The sequence below is a fragment of the Falco punctatus genome (genome assembly GCF_963210335.1).
Source record: "Falco punctatus genome assembly, chromosome: 1".
In the NCBI taxonomy this organism is placed as follows: Eukaryota; Metazoa; Chordata; class Aves; order Falconiformes; family Falconidae; genus Falco; species Falco punctatus.
The window spans coordinates 5,940,647-5,968,200 of NC_137580.1; the positions used below are offsets into that span (position 1 = coordinate 5,940,647).

The 27,554-nt window shown below is 40.2% G+C and overlaps 1 long non-coding RNA gene across 1 annotated transcript; it reads left to right on the forward strand.

Moving 5' to 3' along the window:
* Window positions 1-262: 262 nt before the first annotated feature.
* On the forward strand, window positions 263-18,670 carry LOC308058274. The gene is made up of 2 exons (XR_013925759.1): window positions 263-3,199; window positions 3,407-18,670. It is a non-coding gene; the product is annotated as an uncharacterized lncRNA (long non-coding RNA).
* Window positions 18,671-27,554: the final 8,884 nt, after the last annotated feature.

The following is a 27,554-nucleotide window of genomic DNA, read 5'->3' on the forward strand; positions in this document are numbered from 1 at the left end:
TAATGCATATCACAATTTAAACAATACTAATAAAAAAGATGTTCAAAATTGTTCCATGTCGGGTAATCAAAACCTTGTGAAATCCTGGAAAACAAAACAAAACATCTTGCAAACAGGAATGAATACAGCCCAATGGTGGTGCTGGAACATCTATTAGAATTATGTGCTTTTGATAGTCAGATTTAGAGAACTTTTCTTTGCCTGAACATAAAGTTCCTCCCATTATTAGCAATTCAGTACAATGAAACATAAAGTTCCTCCCATTATTAGCAATTCAGTACAATGAAGCTAAGAACAATAATACTACCACCTCTGGCAAGGCAAAACAAGAAGGAAAATTTCTTAAATGCGCTGTACGCTTGTGCAGTCCAAACCTATACCATACCTGGTGTCAGAGAAGGGAAAGACCAGAACTACAAGGAATAGATTTTACAGAGATCCAAAATTCTGTTGCCAAAGGGTAGGCAAGGCCAATTATGCTGACTGGGTTGAATGTTAATCTAAATTTAAATGTTTCCCAAGAGATTAGAATGACATGTGGAAAGTTCAGTATTATTATGATTCAAAAAATATATCTTCATTCTGGACATCATTCCTTTGGGTTATGTACTGCTGGGTGATTATAGAGATTGCAGCTGTATGTTGCTGCTTTGAAATACCCATGCACTTTGAGCCAGTAAAAATGCAATCATCTAAAGAGTCTCTTACATGATATTGGGAATGTAAGCCATGACTTAGGTTTCCAGGACAACAGAACCAAAAATACCATGTATCAATTGCAGAAGAAAATTATAAATATTCTCATTTGCTTAGCTTTATTTGCCTTTGAGGGTTAGGCATATAAACAAACTCAAAACAAAAAGTCTCTGAAGGCTACAAGATAATTTCTTCAAAATATGAAGCAGTATTTTCTATGAGTTTTTCTATATTTCAGTAGAGGTATGGGGAGGGCAGGCCCTTTGCTCACTCATAGCAGTTTGCATCAGCTGTTAACCAGTTCAGCTGCAGCCTGCAAATAAACCTTAGCTAAATATGGATCAAGAGTTTTCATCTGCTTTGAAATATCCATCCTGGGTGCCTCATCTCATACTGATTCTATGGGTTAGAAATTGCAGTCTTAATGTTTGTTTATGTGTTCGGATTTACATTTGAAACTAAGCCACCACTCTGTATACCTCTAGAAAACTACAAGATTATAGTGCAAAAATCTTATGATCCTTCACACCTATAAATATCTATGTCCCCAAAACCTAGTGGAAGAAAAATGATGGCTTTTCTTCTGACCTCCGAGGTCTTGCATCAGGCCATGTGCTCAGCCTCAGATCCATTCGACTGTAAATACTTGCACACCTCAACAACTCACAGGGCAGAAAATCCATTTGAGGTAAACTCACACTGCAGGGCCAGACAAGATAAAGATACTCAGGTTTTAATTTTGTGACTGTCACGCTATTGGTAACTGTAGATGCATTATAGCTCTTCTTTACAATAATAGTGTATTGTCCTCTTCTAATAATCTGATAATTTATGGCACAATAGCAATATTCAGTAATGTGGTGTCTTTACGTGCAGTTTAACACCTGACAAAACAGCTTCAAGAGCTGCCTTGGATCTTAATCCAATATAAACAACATAGGCTGCCATTTAATGCATAGAAACACTTACACCACAAACATTAACAATAAAGTCCTTTCAGTCTCCTTTGGACACTGCTTAAAAAAGCACGCTGGTTTTGATGTTCCTGAAAGTGACAGAAATAATATGCAATCTAAGACACCCATTCAAGGTAGATTCTTTGTATACAATAATTTTTTTGAGGGGTCAGTTTTCACAATTACCATCTTCTTTTGGAACAGTGGTTTGGAATATTAGATTTTGATCACCTTTCAATAATACTTTTTTAAAAAAATTATTCCTCCCAGTTTCACTGTCACAAATATCTAGAAATCTATTACAATGTGAAAAATACAAAATCATTTGCATCGTAATCTTAATTTCTCTCCACCATTTCTGTTTAGGTATCACAAACCAATAGAGTCTGACTGCCAGTTCTTAGAAATATCTTCCAGATATTTTCCATACTTAATTATTGATCTAGAGTTCCTTTGTGAATAGATCATTGCATCTGCTCAAGTATCTGAAACGTAATTTGTACCGATGGGTGAAAGGGCCCAAGGCGTCATTCTCTTTGCTGACTGATTCAATATCACTTCCAAGTAATTTTCCTGATACAAGCAATTCTCATGAACTCAAACTTTGCTTCCTACAATTATTCTGTATTGTTTACTTTAAATTCCAGCCATTGCTCTCATTAAATTGAGGGGCTGAGGAAAAAGATTCCTACAGGAGAGGGATTCACACATAGCCAGAGATGATTAATCTAAAAGCCAAGCACAATAAGTATCGTTCAGGTCTGATTTTGATAATTTTTAAGCTCTTCAGTTGTGGAAGTTGTTCGACCACTGAAATACCAAGCGACCTAGAAGTTCACCAGCTGTCAGGCTGCCAGCCACTGAACGGAGGCTGGTGTGGACGGCAGCATGGGTTAAAGGAGCTTAACCAACAGAGAAGCAAATAATAACTGGCAGATTTTATTTCTATAAACACAGATTAGTGCCAACTGGTGACTTCATGTCTATGGAAAAGTTTAAATATTCTTGTCTAAATTAAGCCTTGGAGATTTTATTTGAAGTGATGTTTTCTAAAACAGCTAGTAGGGCAACCGGAGTTGTGCCACGGAGGGGTAAGAAAGTTCTGAGTAGAAGCAAAGGGAGAACACTGGCTCTTCCCAAAGCAAGGACAAGACACGTTGGCAATGGCGAGGTTTGTGGTTGAACACCAAGACCAGTCTCTCAGACATCATCAGTACAACTGCTGTGCTAGGTAAAGAAGCCAAGTTTAAAAGCCTAATTTCCCTGTTAGCTATACCCCTCGGTTTTCTGCTGAGGAAAACGAAATCGTGCTGGGACACAGATCCAAAACGTACAGCAGTTTCCCTGGAGAGAGGCAGAGTTCAGACTAGGATTTCTAAGCCTCAAGGGGGTTGTGCTCTCCAAGTCACCCATGCAGAGAGCTTGGCCTGCTGCCCGGGCAGAGGAGGGCTGCAGCGCTCGGGAAGCTGCTACGGGAAGGAGATTTCCAGTCTGTGGGGTGCTCGCCCTTGGTGCTTCATCCTGGTACTGGAGACACTCTCTCAGTGGTAAGTTACACCTTTGCTCGTGCTCAAAGAAACCTGGCTACTCCCAGTTCAGGCCCGCACCGCTTTACTGGATTAATTAGCGGTTGATGAACCTGCAGTGTCCTGGGTGGGATGCTTGGGGAAATTCAACTAAATTGCCTGAAACTGTCCCTTCTGCATTGCAATCCTGAGTCAAAGTGTCAGCTCAGAGCCGCTGAATTTTTTCAGGAGTTTACCTATCAGACTGACCCTGGCAGAGATGCTCTCGGTGCCATGGAACTCCTGATGCTGCTTACCTGGAAATCAGAGGTCCGTTGGAAACCTGATCGGCTCCCTGCTTGCCCACCCCGCATGCTCTCGGGGAGCTCCTCTCCCAGCACCCTGGCACTGTGCACCATTCTGCAGGAGCTCTGGCTTGCAGCTTCCAACCAGCTCACCCAGAGGTGGTCTTCCAGGGGAACAAAACCCCAATTCACAGGGAACCCTGCTTCCCAGGGGCCTGTGGTCACAGGCTCTGCCAGTTGAGGAGATCCCACCGTGCAACCTCCTTCACCGCTGAAGACCCACAGCTCTAGGCCAGTCCCCCTTCCCCTAAGGCACTGCAGCCTTTCACAGACAATTCAGAAATGTTTGGGTTTAGGTTTGGATTGGAACTGCACCGAAATGATCAGACTCAAAATCCCCCACAAAAGACGATTGCGTTTCTTTGTCCTGTCCAAGGTCAACAGCCTTGGCTGCCTGTGCCATTTGCTCGTGGGCTCGCCCAGGCCAACCGCTCTGCCGGGAGCCGTTCCTGAAGAACAGGCCAAAAAAAGATGGGGCAGCTCAGGAAGGAAAAGCTGCCAGAAATGGAGGTGCAGGGAAGAGGATCTTTTTTTTTTTTTTTTTGCCTTTTTTTTCCTTTTTAAAAATAAATGACTCTTCCCAATAAGAAAAAGACATTACTTAAGTAAAACAGCTTCTTATCAGCTACTGAGTCTCCTCCACAAATGCAGCCAGAGTACAAAATACAAGAACTACAGCTCACTCCCACACACCCTCCCCCAGAACATCCTCCCCCAGATTTGAGTGCAGTCAGACTAGGAGTGCAATTCAGGCAAAATATAATTTCTTGGTATCTGTTCCACTCTCAGTAAGAGAGGTTAATCCTCCTTTCCCCCAAGCTGTTTTCTGCTCTAAGCTTCTTATCACCTTCTACACCATCCGCAATAAGACAACATAGTTTTCGTACATCTCTAAAGTTTGCCACTGTGAATACTGTTAGGAGATTGCATTATAGAAATGCAATTTGTTTCCAAATCCTAAAGAAGAAAACACTGAAGTAATATAGAAAAAGATGCTGAACAGTCATAGTTACTGTCCTTATTTTTACAAGTGTTTTATAGAATAAAGGTGGTACATTAAAAGACATCTATACACTTATATACTTTCTTGGGAGTTGTCCTTAACAGAACAGAAAATTCAGTTCCCAGAAGACAGCTATGACTTTACTGCATGCAGAATTAAATGTAAAATTATTTTATTTTAGTTATTTTTCTCATTATAGTATCTTCTCTTCAGCATCTAAGAAACAAAAAACTTTTCAATTAGTCAGAGCTGTTGTTCATAATGTGTGGCAAGGAAGGAAGCAAGTGTTTTTGGGTGGTTGTTTTTTGGATTATTTTTTTTTTTTTAAGAAACCACAAAATGGAGACTAGAAATACCTAGAGCCATGTAAGAAATGCAGGATAGCACATGCCCATCCATGAGAGCCACAGATTCCTTACACAGATATGCACCAACAAAGTGAAACTCAATTACACAATAGTTTTTTTCTGGCACCTAAGAAGTCAGTCTTACCTGCTTTTTAGAAATCTCAAGCTCACAGCCAGGTTAATGAGATCTACAGCTTCTTTGTCAGGAGGAATATGAAAAAGGGTAGAGCTACACTCCAGCTTTAATGGGAGAGGGAGAATTAGAGACTTCAAATGTTCTTGTTCAAAATGATGAAAAGACGGTCTTTGTTTTTGCAGTCTATTTTGTCAATGAAGACAGAACCTGAAAAAAATCTCAGTCATGTTTTTAAAATCAGAATGAAGACTCAAATACTAGTAACTATCCAAACTGAAGCTACTAGTGTAAATGGGAAGAGTGGGCTGCTCACACAGTGAATCCAGATTCAGAACGACGTTTGGAGGCAGATCTGCATAAAGGGCTAAACCAAAGTCCCAGATGGAAACTCCTGGATATGAATCAAAATCAGGATGAGGACCAACATCTTGTTTTCTAGGCCCATAGAAATGTCATAAATGTCATCGACAGGGTATTATATCCTCTGTAATTTGCCGCCTTCTCCATGCCTTTTCCCCTCCAAAATCTCTATTCTCCATAAGGGAAGCCATCAAGAAGTTGCAGATACATTATGCTCAGCTACCATTTTCGTACTTCTAAGAAATGCTCAGAAACAGATCGTTCTTGCTGGTGTGCACATTTTCTGCTATCAGCAAAGCTGGAAGACAACCCTTCTGTGCAAAGGAGCTCCGCGCTGTCACTTAAGTTTCAGCAGTTTAATGGCACCTTTTGATGTTCAAGTGCACTGCCAGCATCTGCTAGAAGAGAAGCCATCGTACCTTTGCAATCTATCCCTGCCACCTGATCCTTGGCTATGATGAATGAAAACATGACCTGTTTAATTTGCTTATCATTTGAGACAGAGCAGCTGTCTTACATTTTTAGAACATATTTATACTATCTAAATTAATCTAAATCTAATTAAAAGTACTTTGGGTTGAAAAAAAAAGTTTCCACAAAATTAAAGCTGCTGGATGCAATTGTAATATTCTGGCAAAGTGAAAATACATTATCCTTATGATTTATGTAAGAATTGGGGGATGTGGTGGGCAATAGCATAAAATACTTGTCCAGTAGAGTAAATAATTCTGCAAAAAGAAGTTCATGGCAGTTTCTCCAAATTATGGTGCTGTTTAGATAACTTCCCAGTTTTAATTCTGCATTAAAAGAATTGCATGACATAGATTGGATCAGCATTCAAGGTGGGTTTCATGATAAGGGCAGTTTTCAGAAGAAATTATCTTTTCTGCTTGGCAAAGCAGCAGACAGGTCAGGTTCCTTCTGAAGCCAGAACGAACAACAAATCAAGCTCCCAGAGCCTGGGAAAATTAATTACCCCCTCACCAAGGTGGAACTGCTTTTCCTGCACAGACAGCACATCTTTTGTACAATTAAAAGGCTATTTTACTGGGGAAATCAGGGAAGAGCCAGGAAATAAGCTTGGGAATTAGCAGTAAAGTAAATAAAAAATAAATTTCTGTCTTCCCTGCTAAGGTATCTGTCCTAACTGTGGCCACCCTCTCAGAAGGGATGCAGGCCACATGGCTTGGTGTGCCCACAAGGGATGACTACTGATCACAGTATCACAGAATGGTCAGGGTTGGAAGGGCCGTCTGGAGACCATCTAGTCCAACCCCTGCTAAAGCAGGGTCTCCTACAGCACGTTGCACAGAGTCACGCCCAGGCAGGTTTTGAATGTTTCCAGAGGAGACTCCACAGCCTCTCTGGGCAGCCCATTCCAGGTTCTGGTGACTGGGAAGAGGTTCCCTCTGCCCCTGGGGAAAGCTCTTCTGGAGCTGCCTGCTGCCTCTGCGCTGTCCCACCTGGAGGTCAGGGGCCCTGGATGGAGCCTGTAGGCATGTTCTCCATGGGCAGCTGCTCTGTGCGGCATTTGCTTTACGTGGCATTTCTTCAGCTGCAAAAGGCTCTGAACTTGGTTGAGGCGAGCCATTTGACCTGACGCGTCTGGAGAAATGTTTATATTATTTGCCATGGTGATACAGTTCTGTTACCAACACACTAAAACCGCATGTAATTTCAATTCACAGTTGTCCTCAGGAGCAACAGAAGGGAGGTCTGGTCCAGGCCCTCCTTTCCTCACGTTCATTGATGAACGGGGATGGAAAGAGTCTCTGTTCCCAGCTGGCAGTGCCCTGGCTGATGGTCTGGATCTACCTGAGGTGACCAGCCGCTGGGTGCCATGTAGGAGATGGCAATAGGACACTCACCTCCTGCTGGGCACCAGGGCTTGATACTTACAGCTGTCACCCAAGCAGGCACACAGAAATGAACAGGCAGAAGGTGTAGGGCAAGGTTTTCTGCCAGGGCATCCCTGCCGCTGGGCAGTCACTTCCTACAGCTGTTCCTGCTCTTCGCTGTCATTTAAAAATGTGAGAGAGTGAGCATGCACTCAAGGAAGCAGAGCTGGAGTCAGACCAAGGAGAAGAAGGTGCTGCAGTAGCAGCCAGGCAGGGACAAAGTGGAGGGGATGCTGCCAGCAAGCTGCCATGCAATGGGGGAGAGAAGGGGGACCCCATGGGGGCAGCACCCCATGTCCCCAGGGTGCACAGCAAGGCAGGTGTGAGCGGAGCCTCACAGGTCAGGGGGATGACTGACACCTAAAGAGGACACTGACAACCATCAAAACCAGCAATAAGTCTCTAGGGGAAGGTTTGGGGAAAAAAGAAAGAAAGAAAGACTGCCCCAGACAACTGTCAGCTGGCAGTTTCTCGGTGAGCACGTGCCTAATGTAGAGACTTAACAGGACTGTGTGGTTCCCTCTACCTACCCCAGTGACAGTGGCCCTGAACATCTACATGGACCTCACCACCGAAATCCATCATTGCAGGTGAGAGTGACAGGCTCCTTCTCTCACGGCAAGGATCAACTGCTGGGGACATCTGACACGGAGGAGTTATTCCTGCCCAGTGAGGTGGGAGCCCTGCCATCTCATTGCAAATCGTCCTCATTCACCCTTAGGCTTCCTCATCAGCTTGTCAGGGGATTTTGGTTTTCCCCCTTTCTTTTACTTGTGCAATTCCACAATGTTCTGTTCTCAGATGCCATTTTCCATTGTGCCCGATCCTGAACTGAGCACAATAGGTGGTAGGGACAGGAGCCTATTTTATCCCCACAGTGACAGTCTGTTCCACAGCTATCATCTTTAACTAATTTCCACTATTACATAATTTTATAAGATTAGCTTATGTGCCTGGTTATCTAAGAAAAGCCATACTTTCTATAACACAAAAACCCCTTTCATTTTCTAGTCATACACATCATAATTTTTTTTGTATAAAGGCTTAAAGTCCTACCCTCACTTATTTTTCAGAGGAACGCCTAGCTGACTGTATTTGAAGTCCATTAGAGAGTTAGACAGGCAGAAACAAACTATATATGAACACCAGAAAGCACTGTAAATAAATACAGAACGTATATAAATAAATACAGAAGGCATTTGTACTTCACTGCTCTCAAAAACAGAAAAACATCTCCCGTATCTGAATGACCCCAGGTATCAAATGGCACTGTGTCTAATTCAGCTTTCATATGTGAAAACATTGGGCATTTCCTATAGTAAACTAGGATGATTTCTGAGATCTTAAACTATATGTTAACATCACAAAGTATTGATTTGCTATCATTTGGTATGGGTTAGAAGGATATTTGTTACGAATATGTTTTCTGAGCTGCAGGTTGTATACTTGCAGTGTTTGTCTTTCAGATGTTGACTTCTAGCATCTGAAAGAAATTAACATTGCTGTGGTATTACAGTCATTCCTTTATTAATCATTTGGCAACCTTCCCTCTTCCAAAAACAAGACATCTACTTACTTCCAGGAGCACAGCCTTCAGATCATTACAAACAAGATGTAAGAAATGAGGGTTAAAAGCATTACTTCTAATGTGCCAGCTAGCGTGCTTTGACTGCATGTGTGTTACACAGCAATGTACCCATGCTCGTGGCTATCCATCCTTTAGAACCCGTGTTTGGCTTTGGTGTCCTTCTATGTACAATTCTGCAATGATATACTGAAACACGTACCATAAGGGGATCGATACAAAAGAATAATGAAAAGTTTCCTTATTTCTACCAAGGAATAATAATTCATAAATAGTTGTTGTCGTTACAATAAATGCAAAATGATTAGAAGGATTTATAGTCGTATTTAGTAGAGACTATTAACATGTGCTTTTTCAATCTAGGAAAATGAGAAGCGAAGAACCAAACATGGGCAATTAAACATGCTGGAAGATTGAAGACTTATGCATAAATTATTCTCTCTCCCTGACTAATGTGGTTGGGGTTTGCTTGTTTGTTTTTACTAACAGGTAATATAAACCACAGAAATGTCAAACTTGTCAGCCCAGTTTTTCCATTCAGAAGATTTGTTCTGCATTTCTACCTAGTCTCATGGAAGGCACACCTCAAAAACTGCAGCAAAGAGTGAAAGCCACAACGTCAAGCCTGCAAGAATCCGTGTGCTGCAAAGGGAAAACGTTGAATGCAATATGCTTCCTGCCAGTCGCAAAAAAGTAACATTGCTAATGCTGAGGAATGATTAAGAAACACAGGGTTCTAACAGTGACATTTAAAAAAAGAAGTTCATTAATTTGCCATGTTTAGATTAATTTTTGATGAAAATGTTGTGGTGTTTTAGAAAAATGAAACATAAGTGTGTTTTGTCCAGTCCTTAAATATAGCACATTTGCTTGCCATTGCTTTGATAATTTCCAGATTATTCCGTAAACTTTGAAATTTGCTTGAAAGAATAATCTACAAAATTAAAAGCTCAGCTTCAAACCAGCCCAAATTCACTTTTGCCATCAGTCCTCAGAGGTCTGTTTTAACTATATTGAGACTGCAGATGGTAACACAGTTGTTTGTGACGAAGTTTGGGGAAAAAAAAAAAATCAAAGTCGTTTGACTTCCAGGAATGCTGTTATTTTGCCAGATTCGTTACTAAATTTAAAGTTCATCACTGATCCATCAGTATGTAGCTAAGACATGCTGCATTAAAACACATTAATGGGGATAACTAAGTGTTGTAGAAATGAGGATGTCTTTCAAAATGTCAATATTTTTTAAAGAATGCAATGAAAAAACTCAAATCTTTATGAATTATATTAACCAGAAATTTTCACATGGTCTTGCAGTTGGTTTCAATTTTCTATGTCAGAGCAGATTCACCGTGAACCGTTTGTATCTTAATATAGCCCTACTTTACTGCAGTTCAGTTTGGAATTGAGCCACTGAAAGGTTTTTTTCACCTTCTTAAACTCTGTCTCAGGACAGCTGGAATTACATCACATTAACACCTTTAAGAGCACAGGTCAAAAATGCTCTTTTTGTCTTGGGAACCAGCTATACATAAAGTCTGATCTAAAATCTCCTGCTAGCTCAGGTTCTTTGTGTTCAGGCCTATCTGAGGAGATGTGGGTGGAATCACTGACATACTGAGAAGTCAGGCAAGGGATGATCCTGTTGGCTCAGTACTGCTCAGTTTTTCACTTGACAAAGTGCATGTATAACTAGAGGAGCACTTACAAAAAGGAGGAAGTACCTTAATTTGGACAGATTAGTAAAATGCAATGTTTTCAGAGAGCTGATGGGCAGAAGGACGAGTTTCTCCAGACTGACAAACTACTTCAGAACTGTATTTTCCCAGACTTCTCTCTATCAACTTCAAACACTACATCCTGACTATAATAACTACAATGTAAGCAGGTTATGTGCATTGATTAGATTATCACTCCCTGATGTTACTCTGGATCTGCAAGGGGTCTGATAGTCTTTATATGCAGAGAAGCAGAACTATTGGTTAATTTATTACATAGAAATTATCTGAAAAGTATGCTAGTTCTGCATCAGAAAGTAATTTCAGGGTGCTTAGATGAAGGAAATCTTTTTGTTATTCATGAACCCTTGCTGAATAGCCTAGGAAAACATTTTTTCAGTGCAGAGTCAGTTCGCAAGCTGTTTGCTCCAATTATTCTAACTTCATGCCACGTGGACACTCGGTTATACAGTATTTTTGTGCTTCCTGGCTGAAGACATAGTAATAGCTCAACAAATGGTGAATGGTGATAAGTACTGCCAATTATTTTTCTTCTAAAACACTAATGGTGTAGACATTCCTGGCTAAAAAGCAGGCATGCAACGGAGTTGAACCACTCCTCAGGCTGTGGTGAGGGTTCAGGAATACTGGTTTTGCAATAGTTTACCTGTTCTAAGCTGTTAACTGCATTTACACTGTAAGGCAGAAATTAAAGCTGAGGCGAGGATGGCAGGTAGTGCTAGCTTATCCAGCTATTTTTGTTTCCCATCAGTACCTTTCCTCTGTCCCAAACTGTTTTAAAGCCATCTTTATAGCAGAGGTTTCTGATTTCCTCCAAGAATTGGAGGTTAGATTGATGATGTTTCTGTTTTCTGTTTGATCAGCAGACACTGCAAGAGCTGCTCTGTGTCTCCTCTGCTAGCTCTCCTCCAGGAGCATGGACACAGCCCGTGCCTGCTGACACTGCCTTTTAAAGATTTGTCTTTCTGTACTACCAGTGACAATGCACAAAATGAAACTTAGCTCTCAGAAAGATGGCTTAAAATGGCTCAGACAGGTGAAAATGGAGCTTTATCACCTTTGTGCCAAACCGAATATATGTCGTTACAGCTCCTTCCAGCAGCGTGGTGCTAGGTTGCCCAAGTCCAGATGACTTCACTGCTTTGTCATTTGGTGGATCCCCTTTCATCTCCCTGCCCTGTGTTGTTTTAACTCCCACATGGAAAGATCTAGACACGGCAGGCAGAAGAAGCTACATATACATCCATCCTAATCCTACTCCAGGTGGTCAGGGCCAGCCAGGGTGTGTTTCTGCCATCCAGTCAGCCTGGGATCAGCCCTTGCTCTTGGGAAAGTCCATATCTATACCATATACATGCTTCCCCCCTCTCCTCCTTTATTGCCTAGACTGGATTTACAACTGGTTTGAACATGCAGTCATTGAACATCACTGATTACAAACTTCCCTGACATTTAGCATTTGTCCTGCCCGGGAGGATTTTGGAGCCAAAAATGCTTTCAAGAAAACAAATGCAAGCATTATCCAGTTCATTTCCACCCTTCCTGAGAGCACAACAACCTCTCTAAGAAGCGAGCCGCCTTCTGGGACCGCAGGCATTAGAGGAGCATTAGGCTGCCTGGCTCAAGTAAAAAGCAGACAGGCCTTCAGTTTCTTCTGCCTGGAAGAGGAACCGGTGAGAAAGAAAACCCTTGGGAGGCAGAGCCCTGTGCATCAGACTGGGCAACAGCTTTTTGTTGGAGCAACATTACTACCGTTACGTGGCTGCCTTTCTTTAGGTCTTGCTGGATATCACAGAAAGCTGCCAGAGCTCGAGGGGCACTGAAGGTATGGAAGCTTTCACGGCAACCTCGTCATTTGTCATGTGGGGAGATAGGGATGAGTGATGGCATTCCTAGGAGATGGACGGGAGTCTTAAAATCAACTGCTGCAACGTACAAAGCAGAGCTCAAGAGTTCAACATAGACATGATGTGACGAGGCAGAGAAAGCACGCTCAGAGCAGTGGTGGGAGTAAGAGGAGAGTTCAAGATTAAACTTTTGCCAAAGTAGCAATTAATACACCATCATTAATTTTCCTCTAAGCGCAGCAGTGTCATTTGTTCAGTTGTTTGTATTTTATTGGCCCTGAGCCACCCTTACCTGTCTCTTGAGTGAGACATTGCCCTAGAAATTAAGTGCAGCATTTGAATGGCAGTGAGACTGCACAGGCACTGTGAGCTCCCTTGGATGGGTGCAAATCACCCACTGTCCACCGTCCCAGCTTCTCTGTCTCAAAACATGCAAATAAAGTCTCTGACCTCTCTCTCAGGAACATTTCAACCCACAATCCACTGCCAAAAAGTTACCTATAAGTCCTAGACACTATTAGTTTGTAATTACTCTCAGGATAATCTGGGGCCCTGCCTTCTTTCTGGTTTTGTGTTGGGTTTTTTGTTTTTGTGTTTTGTGAAAAGATTCCCCTTTTCCTGAAGTATGTAACCTCCCAGCTGCCTGAAGTGATTTGGTCCATTTCTATTTCTCACCGTATCTGCCGTAAAATCCAGCACAGCTCCAAGGTACTCTTGTAGAGCTGGTGACTCACTTGGTACACCCAGCTGTATGAGGCAGCTGCCAAGTGGTATATCCTAAAAATTAACATAAATTAAAAAATTAAAACCACCTAGAAACACTTGAGACCTCCTTCAGGATCACACTGAACCTTGGAAAACAGGTTCAGTATCTCGTCTGCTGTAGGTAGACAACTGCAGGACATTCTGTGATGAAGTGATCAGGGTCAGGGGTAGTCCAAAACTAGGAACTTTCACATGATAAATCGTGTTTAGTTTATGCTCTGTATATGCATGTAGGAGATTATTTACAACTTTCAAGGCACGCTATGTGACTGCATTATATTTTGAGATTGCTTAGTCCAGACACTATGTTGCTGTTACTCCTGCCCTCCATAACTTCTGATATGAGCAAAGATGACATAAATTCACACTTCCGAGAGCACATGTTCAGTGATTAAATAGTCCGCTTAGGTTTTCCAACTGCACTTTAACACACACAAAAAAATATAATATAATATGCTGAGGTTTCCAAACCCAGTTATTTAATGATACTTGTTATCAGATGAAAACATTTAATGTGAGCCCAAATACCTTCATAAATAAGAGAGCTTCTCACTTTCTAAAGTTTCTCACCTTGTGACCTCAGAAAAAATTTTCAGTTTCTCTGACAGGAACTCTAAGTCGTAACAGCATATTTCCACAGTATCACACAGCTCTTACTACCATACCCTTTCAATATTTCCTGGCTAGTATGGATTAAGCAGCAGTGAAACAAAACTATTTTTACAGGTTTGGTCGTCTGGCACACTCACTATTTACTTAAGCTGGCAATTTATGAGAAAGCAGTCTCTCTCTCGCACCACCTCGAACAACATTACTCCGGTCATCCCACACTGTTAAAAATATGTGCATTTTTAGGGCAAGAGCATTGCACTAGTTTAAATTCTAAAAGCAAGTTAATATCTATGTCATAATATAGCAACAATAAACCAAGCCCTTTTCCTGAGGCACCCATTTTCAGCCCCTCGGGGTATCGGAAATTGAGCAATTGTTGTGAGGAAAAATGTTACCCTTCCCACCTGATCCGATCACCTACAGTTTTCCCCTGCTGGGAAGTCCAGAAACCTTGCTCTACATCAGGAAGACATCACCACCTGAGGAAGCAAATGCTAGCCTCTTGTGAACCCTTACCAAAGCTGAGCTGCGGGCAAGAAGCATGAATGGAGAGGTATGAAAGCTCTCAAGGTCTTTGCATCCCACTCTGAGTTCTGGACGAGCTGGTTGGTTTTATATTTTTGTTTTGTTTCTGCAGGAACAGGCTGCAATATCCATGGAGATGACATTAGAACACCAGGAAACCCTAACAAAGATGACTGTTGTGGCTTGCTCTGAAAAAAGCAGATGTTTATTAAAATGTCAGCCAAATGACTTATGTGTCACTGACTCTGAGGACACTACAGCAGTCCTGCAATGTTTAAAGAGTAATAATAATGAAAAATGGTCACTCATTGCTATTGAATGATAGCTGGGATCCTTACCAAAATGGTCAAAAAACCAGTTTTTTGTTGAAGTCTAAACAGAGGGGAGATGGTTGGCATCTCAGTGGCTCAAGACTCCTATTTATTTTCAGTATTTAGATCCATAGGTCAAACTGGTTATTTGGAAGGGACTGAAATGGATACAGGCTACTTTATAGTTCTGACATTTCTATTTCCCCGATGGATTGCATTAAAGGTTATTGACCTGTTTAAGGCTGAGTAAGCCCGAAGAGAATGTGCTCCAGGACGCTTTGGCACTAAAAGCTGAAACATTTCTTCAGTTTAGTAACATTTATCAGATAATTCCAATTACTGGTTGCTTTTGCTGTTGCATGCAGAGGGAGACAGGGATTTGCATTTACAACTCAATTCCCAGCACGCTTTACAATATAGGCACCGTCTCTATTATTTATCATGTGTCCTTTGTTCTCTGCCTCCACTCTGTCAGATTAATACTATTTGATCAATCACAGTTTTGCTGCACGACTCCATAAATTTCAGCCATCCAGGCTTTGTCCAAATGTCACAGAAAAGCTGAGAGTGCTTTCTGAACTGTGAAGAATCAATGTTTAAGCCATAGCCTGGTGTGATGATGTATTTAGTAAACAAGGCTAAACTAGAATACACCAGTAAGCTCAGTCCCCTGATTTCCAGAGCTGCAAGTGCTCGGATTCACGAATCATTTCTTGTGGATGAAGTGTGTGTGTATATGGCCTAGAGGACAAATGAGTAGCGCACATAAAGAAGTAGCTTTCTCTCTGATGAACAGAGGCAGCATCTAAGGAGCCCTCCTGCCACAACACGCTGCTGGAGGAGAGTGCCTCGTCAGAAACGTTGTATCACTTACAAAATACTTAAACCTCATAGATTTGAGCTGAAGCAATTGCATTCCCAACAGTGTATTGGCTGTTAATTCCAGACGGCTTCTCTGAATGTTTCTCATGTTTCATATAAATACACTCATAATGATGCAAGTTCCACCTGTAAATTATCTGGAAATCAATACTCCCATTGAGTAAGTTCATACTCCTATTATTAACTAAAGCAACAGTATAACAATCTCAAAGTGTTCTTGAGAGATTCCTAAGCAGCAGATAGACTGCTCCATTAATCCTTCCCTGGACATAGCAATTTAGAAGATCACTGAATTAAGTGTGGGTGAAGTTTATAGTTGGGTACCTTACTCTCATGCCTCAACGATTCGGTTAGAAACCCCAAAAAATATTGTTTTATACCTGAGGGAAACAAATCAGCAGTTACTGAAAGGTAAATACATCCAGATGTGTTTATTAGTCATTCATTCGAGTATTCAAGTGTAACTAACTAATTTGCTTTAAGTTTGGCCAGGAATCACACTGGCAAGCTAAGGAAGTTTAACAGTTTTGGAATGGTCACAGGAGATTGCATTTACTCATGCTAAATATCCAAATGGGTACAAAAAATTGTGCTTACTATGCTTTTGTATTCTTATCTATCAGCATCTGCAAATGAGAGAGAACCCTATTGACCATCGATAACAACACACAGAAAGCCAGGTATGCCTCTGGATAAAGGCACTGTGGCATTTGCAATGTAATTAGTTGACACTAGGAACCGCAAGGTAGTCAATAAATTTGCACATGTGATTTGATAGGATTAATTCTAACCCATTCACCCCTTTCTGGTAACAAATTATTCATTTCTGGTAACTAAATGACTGACAACTGCATTGTCACCAGAATTTCACAATACAAAATGTTAAAGTTTCTGGTTTACTACATTTGTACGGATTAAAATTACTTTTATGAGATAGTCACATCTGCTGAGCTTATCTCCAAAGCTCAGGCTGATTACTAAAAATATTAACTAGGGTCTTCACAAGCAAACAAAACCAAAACTGTCAAAACAATGTATTCCTTCTCCTTTTCCTCCTTCTCTGCCCAATGAAATGGAAAGCTCTACTCTCAAGGCTTTTTCAGTTCAGTTAGGAACAGCATAAATCCTAACGGAAAGCTGAATTCTTGATGTCTTTTTAGGCAAAGATCCCCATTTTGCAATTGCTTATAGCCACACGGACAGCCAATCATGTGACTACCTTTGACACTCAACATTTGGTGGAAGAATATCCAATTCTGGAAATCTGTGTGTTTCAGATATATTCAAAAAACATTGTCCTTACCATAGTTATCCTGACCTCAAAGAATTTAAACAACTCATAATGAAGCAGAGGAAAAAGACACCAAAACAGGATTTACATTGGATTCTGGGAGTCTAATAAGGTAACAAACAAAAAGCTGCTAGATCCCTGCACTTATAAAAAATCATGAGCACAACTATTATGGTATGAACGGCTTTTCCTTGAGTAGATGTTTGGTTGTTCTAAGATGCCATCTAGGAGGATATTTTAAGATGCCAGGTAGGTGTCATGAGGACAAGTAGGGAGCATAGTTTGCAGTAAGACCCGCAATTCACATTTCTGTCTGGAAGAAGTCTTAGTTAATGAGAAGGCCTTGATTACTTCTTCTCTGTAACAATGTGGAATATCTCAGGCTCTCTCCAGAATCAAGGTAAAATTCCCTGGTTTCTGCCAAGCTATCATGAATCCTTAGGCGAGTGACTGGGTCCTTTGTGCTCGGTCTGTACTGGGGAAGCTGTTCTGATTTATGCAGTCAGTGGAAGCAAAGGCTAGGACATGGCATCAAGCCAGTATCCCAAAAAAAGGCTAAACCAACTAATCTCTTTCTTTTACATCTGCTATAAAGGAGAACTGCTTCACCAGGGTAAATTGGGAGAGTGGAGTACAAGAATGGGGCATCATATTTCTTGGGAAATGGGTTCACGTCCAATAATCAAGGAGAAATTTAGCCAGGATCTGTCACAACCCTAGTGAGCACCCTGCTGACCAGCATGAACCTCCCTCCCAGTATTTTGATATGGATGTTGAGAAAGACCATCTCAGCTGCAGTGATTAACTCCAAAGAAGGGTTGTCAGCTGCAATGTAATTTGCATCTCTTTAGCCTGGAATTTGGTTTCCACTCTCTTTGAAAGATGGACCACAAGCAAAAACTTTCCTCTTGGCTTTTCCTTCTACTGCTTAAGAGACTCCTGACTTCATGCATGACCTTTTCTGAATACACTTCTCAGATATCTAACTCTTCCCGTGCATCATAGGCCATACAGAGGAACCTACCTAGTCCAAGAGCTGGGAGCAGTACAAGTACATGTCCTGAGCCTACAGTCTGACTTACAAACCATGCGAATCAAATGACTTTTCTTTATGTGGGTTGAACCCATTTAGGTCAAAGTTTCTTGGTAAAAAAAATGGCTCCAGCAACCCAAATGCTGTGCAAATCTGGGCTCACAGTGTGACTGCTCAAAGCTTCTGTGTTTTGAGTCGCTAAGCTCCTAATATTCTTCATGGGAATTGAAGCACTATTCCTGTAACATGTGTTGTTTTCCTTTGAAAAAAGTCAGCATGAGCTCCCTCAGAAATCAATAGAAACTTTTCAAGTAGGACGGACAACACCTACTCAGCTAATCTTGTTTTTAATCTCTACTTAGGGAACAGAGCTACTGCTCCTCCTTGTCTCTGTTTTCCCTGAAACAAGCACATCAGATTTACTTCTAAGCCACTTCATCAGCCTTAGAATATGGATGAATAAAACCTAAACACAATTTTTTTAGAGCTCATTTTATGTTCACATAAATATGAAAAAGCTTATCCATAGAAAAGCTTTCTGCGAAAAAGTGAATTTTAATCCTCCTTGTTATTTTGTGTGATTTAAAATCTAAGAAAAATATGGCAAAATATCTATTTCTAACAAAAGAGTACTTATTTATTCTAGCCTCCACATATGTCTCAAATCTAAAATGAAATCGCATTAGCCTTAACAGAGAATTACACCTACAAAAGCTAGATTTAAAAGAGAGTTTGTGGTGTTTAGATTGAAATTTGCTATAAAGCTCAGCAGCAGCTTTTTTTGATCCCAGATCTAAAAAAAAATCAACACCCCACCCCCGCCCCCCCAAAAAAAAACACACCCAGCATACATTTATTTAATTTTTAAAAGCTGTGATTTGGTAAGAAGGTGCACGATAATATCACTGGAGGAGAGAAATGAAGTTGCATGGGTTCAGCAATTGTTCATTTCCATGATACATTTTGATTCCTTTTCAATTTGTCCTTGACACCAAATATGCAACATATGCAAATGTTTCTTTGGAGGGGAAAACTACAGCCTAATATTTATGTAATTTCAGTCTCAAAACCATCAACGTAAACTTTCCATTTTAGCAATTTGATCTGTGCATTTTAGTTTGATTTGGAACAAACTTTCAATTGCCCAGATAATGCAAAGAAGATTTTCAGGCTGTTCCCTGGCCTTTAGGATTGCTAAATGTTGCACAGTGCTCTTATAACTGCTACGTGCAACATGGTGCCAGCAAAAACAATAGCTGTATTTATGCAATACATTATTGTCATTTCCAGCTCACAATTCAGAGACTTCACGGCTGGAATCTAAATTATGTGCCAGCATGCATTCAGTTGTTATTAATCCACAGTTTGAAATGCAAGCCAGTTTTTAGCCTGATATATTCTTTGTGAGCTATTTTTCTAGATATCACTTATCCTACTAATTTAACAATTCACCGATTTCACTTGGCAAATGAGCACTGAGAAATTGATTAGTCTTAGAGCTTATAAAGGTTACTTCAGGTAAGTTTTTACCAGTACATGTGTATACTGGTCTCAGAATTTCCTTTTTTCCCCTCTGTCTGCTGATTAGTCTTTCAGTGACGTGTTGTCTTCCAAAATTTCCTGACACTTACTAGAAAACAATTCTCAGCCCGTCTTACTGGCTACAACATTTCATTCACTCGCACACAGATTGCACTGGTTTTCATTCCATGAAGATTATCATACAATTCTACTGCTCGGTAAACCACCATTTCTCTAGTGAATGACAGCTTTCTGGCATGAGCTAGTACTCGTCAGGAAGTGACACTCTCACTTAGACTGGCACCGAGTGAACTCCACAACATGGACTAGGCAAAGAGATCCTACAGGAATGGAAGGATGATTATGAAGCCCCACCTCCAAGCAATCTTTCATCAGGTCGAGGTCTTACAGTAATACCATTGAATAATTTAGGCTGGAAGGGACCTCGGGAGAGCATTTGGTCAACCCTTCCCCTCTCATAACCATGCAACCAGAAAACCCAAGCCCAGAAGCATGATGTGGTGCTGCTGCCAGAGGTGCTCTCCTTTGAAACACTCATTCCTGAAATGTTCTTCTCAGGTGTCCCGTACAAGACACCTCAGGAGAAACAGCTTGAGAATGCTCCTGCTTCAGAAGAGAAAAGACTTGATGACAGAGACCTGTTATCTTTATCCCTCTGCTGCCAACAAACCAAGACATCCCACGTCTTCACTGCCAGTAAGGCCACCAAATCCTGGAAGGCTTCTATCCTGTTCCGAGACCCCAGACCCTTCCTCTATGGGAACCATGGAAATGAAGTGGTTCCTTCAAACCCAATAATCATACACAGCTTAGTGAATGTGAGGATGTTGATTTCTCAAGTCTGTAAAACCATTTAAGTAGTAGCATCAACACATTTAGATGCCACTGGAAGACAACCATCATTATACTCTTCACTATAAGAACTGTCTAAGAAAAAGCCAGTAAGTACTGCTGTCTCTCAGATCTACCACACTAGTGGCTCACATCAAGAAAACCAAATTCCCTGAGCATTGCTAATGACTGCTTTCTTTTTCTGTCTCCTGGTTGTTATGGTAGAGGTCTCTGTAAGAAAGCCTCAAGCCTGGTGAATGGCAAACTTAATTGGATATGCCCTGCTCAATATTTCTATTTTTGATTGTCTAATTAGAGTAGGCAAAAGACAAACCATTTTTACATGCAGATGGCTTTATGGACTGTGGTGTTTTTCTTTTATTTCTCAAAATCATATGTATCTATTTTAAGCTCTTCTTCCTAAAATATTCCATCCTGGAAGCTGGCAGGAGCTTCCTGAAGAAAGTACATAAATGGTAATTTGAGAATTTAGGTCATTTATAATCAGCGATTCAAAGCAAGACGCTGGAAACAGCTGAAACAATAGGAGAAGTACTGAGGAGAAGGGCAGGAAAGGGTATTCCTGCTCAGATTTCAATGGAGCAACATGATGATACTTCTGCGTTCAAGATGGGTGTTCATAAAAAGCTGGTGTGCAGGAAATCCAGCGCCTCCATCTCCCTGACCCAAAACATACAGCAATATTCTCTTTTGCCAGTTGAGACAAGAGATTTTTTCCAACTAATCTGTGCATAATGATAACATCAGATAATTCTTGCTCCAACCTTCCCTGACCTGAGGCTAAAAGATGCTGCTTTAATATGTTAATGTAATCTTCATCTCATTATATGTAAACTAACTGCAGACAACAAGCAGATGCTGTCTTGCAGTTTTCTTGAGATTTTGTCAGCCAATTATAATTCAAGAATTTGATATGCTATCTACTCCTTAAGTGTGTGGATATTTCCCTTTTCTGTCCAGGTAGGGCAGAAATGAACAGTGAATGTAGTTTTTGTCTTTCTCTCAATTGGGCTAGAACTTTAAAAATAAGGGGGTGCACTGTGGAAAAAGGAATTTGAGCCTGAAATTAATTTGTAACAGAATGTCAAGTATAGATTTGAAAATGGTTTATCCCAAAGAAGAAAAGATAAAGAGTCTATAAGTTGTTTCTTCTCTTTTCTTAAGTAGTTGTATTTCCCACAGAGCAACAGACACTGATAAGCTTTGGAGTTTCTCCTTTTATATTGGATAACTAGATTTAAGACACAAGTGTTTGCAAAAAACACACCTTCAACATTTTTTTTGCAAAAACATTTGAAGCTATTTGTAGTTCTGACCAAACCACTGCTGGCTTCTGAGCCCTCTGGCTGCTCTCAGGGCAACACCAACATCCTTTATGGCATTGGTGTTGCTTTCCCACCCTCCCTTGGTGACTGAGGAGACCTGGGAGGGAAGAGGATGGGGTCAGCTCCCCAAGGGCACACCACCAACCCTGGCACCTGCCCAGCACCCCCTGTTCAGCAGCTCCTATGCCTTCCCAAGGCTGGCAGCAAGCAAACACCCAAGCATGGTGTGTGTTTGCCACTGCTGCCAATGGCACAGGACCAGACCTAGCGGCGCAGAGAAAGTTTGGAGCCACCTGCGAAGGAGGAGTTACATCTGTCTCCATGGGAAGCGATGCTAAATGGGGAATAGAGTAGAGCCTTTTGGCCTGAAATGCCAGCTGATCCTAATGAGAAATATCAACCCCATTTGCTTTCCAGCACTCCTTATGCAGGCTGATTTGTCATTGCCCTTACTTACAAGCAGCCATTTGTGTTTGCATGGGCAGCTATGCCTCCATATGGCTGGTGGCCCCTGGAGAGGACAGACTTGAGTGCACAGTTACTGACGGCTTATGAGGGCATAAGAAGGATTTTGAGAAGTACAGCCTAGAGGAGTATTTTCACTCTACCAAGACCTCACATCCCTGCTGGTGCCAGGGCTGGAGCACAAAACGCTGCATTTCCCCTGAAGAGTATCACAATGTCTCAAACACCAAAAGCAAAGGCTGGATTGTTTCTTTTTAACTCAGGTGCACGTTGTGCTTCCAGCTGCTGCAGGAGGAACAAAGGACGAGGGAGGCTGAGCGATCTGGGGCCAGGCTTTTGCCTTCCTCTGTTAAACTAATGATACTTTGACACTGGCACCTCTTCAGATCAGATTTAAGTTACTTGCCTATAGAGTGAGCTAATTTAATAGATAATTAACATGGGAGAACATGAATTTATTATTTTTTTTATTTTATGAAGCCCTTGGTCTCTGAAAAGCATTTTCGTATTTGACTCCTGCTGTGAGAAAATAAAAAGAATAATAAAAAATATTGGTCATGTTTAATGAACCCAAAAATATTTTATGCCAGCAAAAACATAAATTTGAGACATTGGTAAGAAAAATACTATCGTTGTCTGCCTCATAATGCTTAGTTTTCCTTTAAAATATTTTGGGTGAAATTCTGTATTATCACAGTGAGCCTGGAAAAGGATCAGGAATTTTTAAACGGCTGTAATAAAATGTGATAGTATTCTTGGATGGGAAATATTAGACAGATGGAAGGAATCCTACTAATGCCCAACAATGCATCAAGCAATGTAATTACATGCTGTAGCCAGGATCCAGTTACTAATGCTTTGCAAGGGATAAAGGTATATGGCATCAACTATTTTTACAGCTGTCATAAATTGGATTCTTCTTAATATTCCTCTACCTTTCTTAAGATGTTCTGTGCATTACAATAGAGTAAAAATTCTAGGTACTAGCAAAGAAAAATCAGAAATTACAAAAGGACAAAGACCACTTTAAACCCACAGTACAACAGACAGCGTTGTACTGGTATGGTAAGTTATTTACAGAAATCCCCTGACCTAACCCAGTGAACTGTGTTTACCAACTTAGAAACAAGTTCTTAGAAGTTCAGGTTTAACACAGGCCCATCTTAAAAGCTGGAGGCAGGCTTCCCCTAGTAAATCAACATAATGCCAGCAGAAATCCCACAGTTACCACCGTAAACACCTCGGCACTGCCAGGCTGGTGCATCCCTGGGTTTGCAGGGAAGGGCTGCTGGCCCAGGTCTTCCAGGCTGCCCACGCTGGCACAGGTTTCCTCAGGGGATAACTTCTATTTCTTTGCTTACATATGTGTACTGCATAGACCTAAACCTATAGATATACATACATATCTATGTGCAAGTCTCTATGTCTATTCTGTTTGTATAGATAGAGCTGGCATTTTCCAAAAAGGCCTTAAAGCACCAGCTGTTGTACTCCACTTGGCTGAGGCACTGCTGTCAAAGACCACGTGGGTCTTGCTGACACGTGGCAATCTCGAACGCAGTCAGCATTTAGAGAGAGAATATTTGTCCGGATTAATACTTGATGCACACAGCCAGGAAAATTGGAACCAGATTCAGGGCCCACGTACTGGAAAAATAACTGTGATTATGGAAAAATACTCTTATAGGCTACAATTGTTGATTCCAGATTACAGATATGGATTTGCTGTACACCAAATTTCAGCACAGCGATTGCTCAGTTATGAAAGTGAACTGCATAGCTGGCATTTTAACCAGTTGTACCTCCAGATGCCAACATAAGCTTACTACAGCTGCATCTGTTTTGCAAAGTGTATTGAATTATAGTTCTAGTGTTTTCATCTTTTTTTATGTCCCACATATACAAATAACTTTAAAAGACTACATTCTCTTGCAGTTCTCTTTGCTTACCATTTTAATTTCATTAATTCACTTAAAAGATCTGCTTCAGATATGAGGAAGCCAAGGAAGAGATTAGAAGCTAAAGGCTCAGTACTCTTTATTGCACACGGTAGCATTATTTTCTGGAAGACTTTACATTCTTCCCTTAATAGTGTTTCCATTAATTTCAGTCTCACTATAACAAAGCTATAAGCTGGTACTTGCCAGAGTCACAGTTACTCTAGATCTGAAGTATATAATGATTCATAATATAAATTTAACAAATCATTATATACCAAATACTATTAGCTTTTTAAAGTTATTGTAGCCTTCCCACATTGCAGTATGCTGCTGTTCTAATTCAGTTTGTAGTGATAGAAATGATGCTGCCTAATGACTATTGCTAGAGAGGTCACGGAACCTGCTCAGAGAGTTTTTCTTGGCTGTGTTAGTGAAAAACTCAAGTTCAGAGGTGAACAAGAGTAATTCCCAACTTTATTATTTTAAATTTATTCTGGTTGGCATTATATTTTCCAGCTTATTTATGCAACAGTTTTCCTGATTCATGTTTTGCCTACCTGTATTGCTAGAGTTCTTGTTCTGAACAAGTTAGAAGACACAATTGATGTGATTTTTTTTTTATATGCTGCAATACTGAAAAGAAATATCTGAATGCTTCACATTTCTCCTTGCACTGAACGCTAGCAGTACTTTTATTAAATAATTTTCTAATTGAATCCATGCAGCATTTGTTCCCTTTTAAAAGAAAGGAAGATGTCAGCTACTTGTATGTTTCATAACAGGATGGAACTGATTAGAACATTGTATATTTTCAATAGCAGAATCTTCTAGAGGAGTTGTTTCTAGGGGGATACTGCACATGCTGTCCCTTTCTTTTCAGAGATTTTGCTTAGTAGAAATATATCCTTGGGCTTTTCTTCAACGTCCTGACTGAATGTTGCTATTGGAAGGTTGTGTTGTGCACATACCAAGGAAAAATTAAATAGAAACAAAAATAATAGGAAAAAGTTATAGAAAAAGATTGCATATGATGATAAACTGTTAGCACTTTTGCATATATAGTACAAAGTGCGCTCTGCACTAACATCAATGACAAACAGCAATTTCTGTGATCCTTCAGGCATATTAATCACAATTTTTTTGGACTTAGAATTAGCTTGGATAGTAGCAAAAATCAGAGGTTTTAAGTCAATTTCATTTGCAGAGATTAAAGCAAAAAGATTAATTGAATAGCAAACATTGCTGAAAATGAAGTTTGGATATCAACATTATCATTCTTGCAAACTTTTCCAGTGCTATAAATCTTCCCACGTAACACTCAAAGATTTTTTTTTTCCAGTGGCTTGATGAAAGGTAGCAGTACTTTACAGATATTATAAGCTGCATAAAATAATTGCTAGCCTTGGGAATTCTCTTGTCTTTGAACGACATTTAAAATCTATGAAATTTAATTCAAAATACATATATCATAATTGCTGTGTCTAATTTTCTTCAAGACTTTGCCTTCACATCTAAACCATCTCATTTTCTATTTTTCCTACACAATAGCTCTTAGCTGGCTGGCACGAGCTATTATGTCTATGTCAAAAGTAGCCAGTGCAATGTTGAAGCTTTTTTCCCCTGTTAAACTAAGTCACAAGCAATTTAATGCAATACAACTGGGAGTTCATAATCCCTAAGACAGCACACTATAAGCATTAAGCTGCTGACCAGAAGTCTCTTCAGAGATATTCAACTTGTATAATCCTGAAGGTAGCTGAAGCTTCTTAAACCTGTTTCCTAGCAGACCAGAAATTCCTTTTTTAAGCATATTTATTAATGTGTTTTTTTCATCTTGTATATTCATAACGACGTAGACCACATTTTAGAACCCTACAAATAAAAGTGTTTTCAAAAAACCCCATGTGGTTTTGCACAAGCACATATCTCCACTACAAGGATGTGCAAGTTTTGAAGAAAGCATGTGATATTTACTCTTTTGTTTTTCCATTCAATGAATATTTGTATGCATAGCAGCAGAAATAAAGATTGCAATGTTCTTGAGCAGCATAGGTAAAATAAATCTGAAAATTTTGCCGGGATATTGGCTTCTACACCATAAATTGTGCATCTTGCCTTGTTCTACATCCAGAAACCTTTCTAGCAACACTAAATGTAATCCATTTTATTAGATCGCTATGAAATCTCTTGCTATGTGTCAGAATCCCTGATAATCCTCAGTGATGTAACAAGTCCACAGATACAAAATAGGAGGAGATCACACCGATATCTTATCCTTCATATTGACTCAGTGAGAACTTGGTCACTTGTTCTTACCTTAGCATCTGGATGGGATCACTTCGGTAGCACAATTGTTGTTGCCCCACAGGCTCATTGTTTCTGGGCTTTCCATCTTTGTACCAGCAGAGGGGAGGGAGCCTGGACTGGGATGTGGGGGGCCTGGTGTCTGCTTCTGGGTCTCCCAGTGGTCATTGTGGCAATTTTAGTTGTCTCACTGTCCACCACCACACTTTAATTTTCCTCCCTGTAAAACAAGGATCACAATACTGACCTCCTTTGTGTTTTTTTGTTGAAATCTATTGATGCAGTTTCTGCTGCTTTCAGAACCTCTTTAAAGTTGAAACTATTTCCTAGGTTAGTTAATTTTCAAAAGATTTTTTAAAAATAAGAGAAAAACTTTTTTTTTTTAACAGCCCATTTAAATTCATATTTTAAGAGTACTTCTAGCTTAAATTATCAGGGATATTACCTTTCTTTCTAAACAATGCTTGAAGTGGTAAAGGTATTGGTTAAGAATTATAAAGTAACTAATTAGGCCTTCAATTACTGTTAAAATTGTTTTTTAAACAGCTACCTACTGAAATGAGAACCTTTTGATCCTATAGTAGGGCATGAAGTATCTCACTGTTCAAAATACAAGATCAGGTTACTCTTACATTAAATGGCTCTATTTATATATAAACTAATTTCTGACTAAACATTACAAAAGAGTTTGTATTATCACAAGCAATTATTTAAGAAATAATCAAATGACTTTTTCCCTTCAAAATGAAATTTGAGTCTAGCTATGATCAAAACACTTCCCAACTTTCTTTTTGTTACATTAGTAAAGACTCATTAAAAAGTCATCTTCAATAAGAATATCTGTAAAATACCTTCTGTATATTTAAAAGGAAGGTTATTTTCTTGAGGAAAAAAGCTCTGGGAGGTGTTCTCTCAAAGCAACTTAATGAGGAGGAGGGCTCCTGTTCTGTAAAAAGCTACTGCTGTTGGTTGATTGCTTTTTTTAAAAAAAAAAAAAACAACAAACCAAATGGCTGCCTTAATTACAGTCTGCAGTACCTTCTCCCCAAATTAAAGGTTATTGTCAAACAGTCTCTGCAAGACAATGCTAAAGCAAACTGAAAGATATAAAAATACATCCCAGAGTTTATGCAGTTGAAACCTGGAGGCAATAGGTCTAGTTTTATTGTGAACAGAAAAGGCATCACTCTCATTAACACTCATTGTGCCTGCCACTTTCTGAATGAAGCCAGTAATTGCCCAGGAGTCTACATAATTAGTTTTAACACTTTCT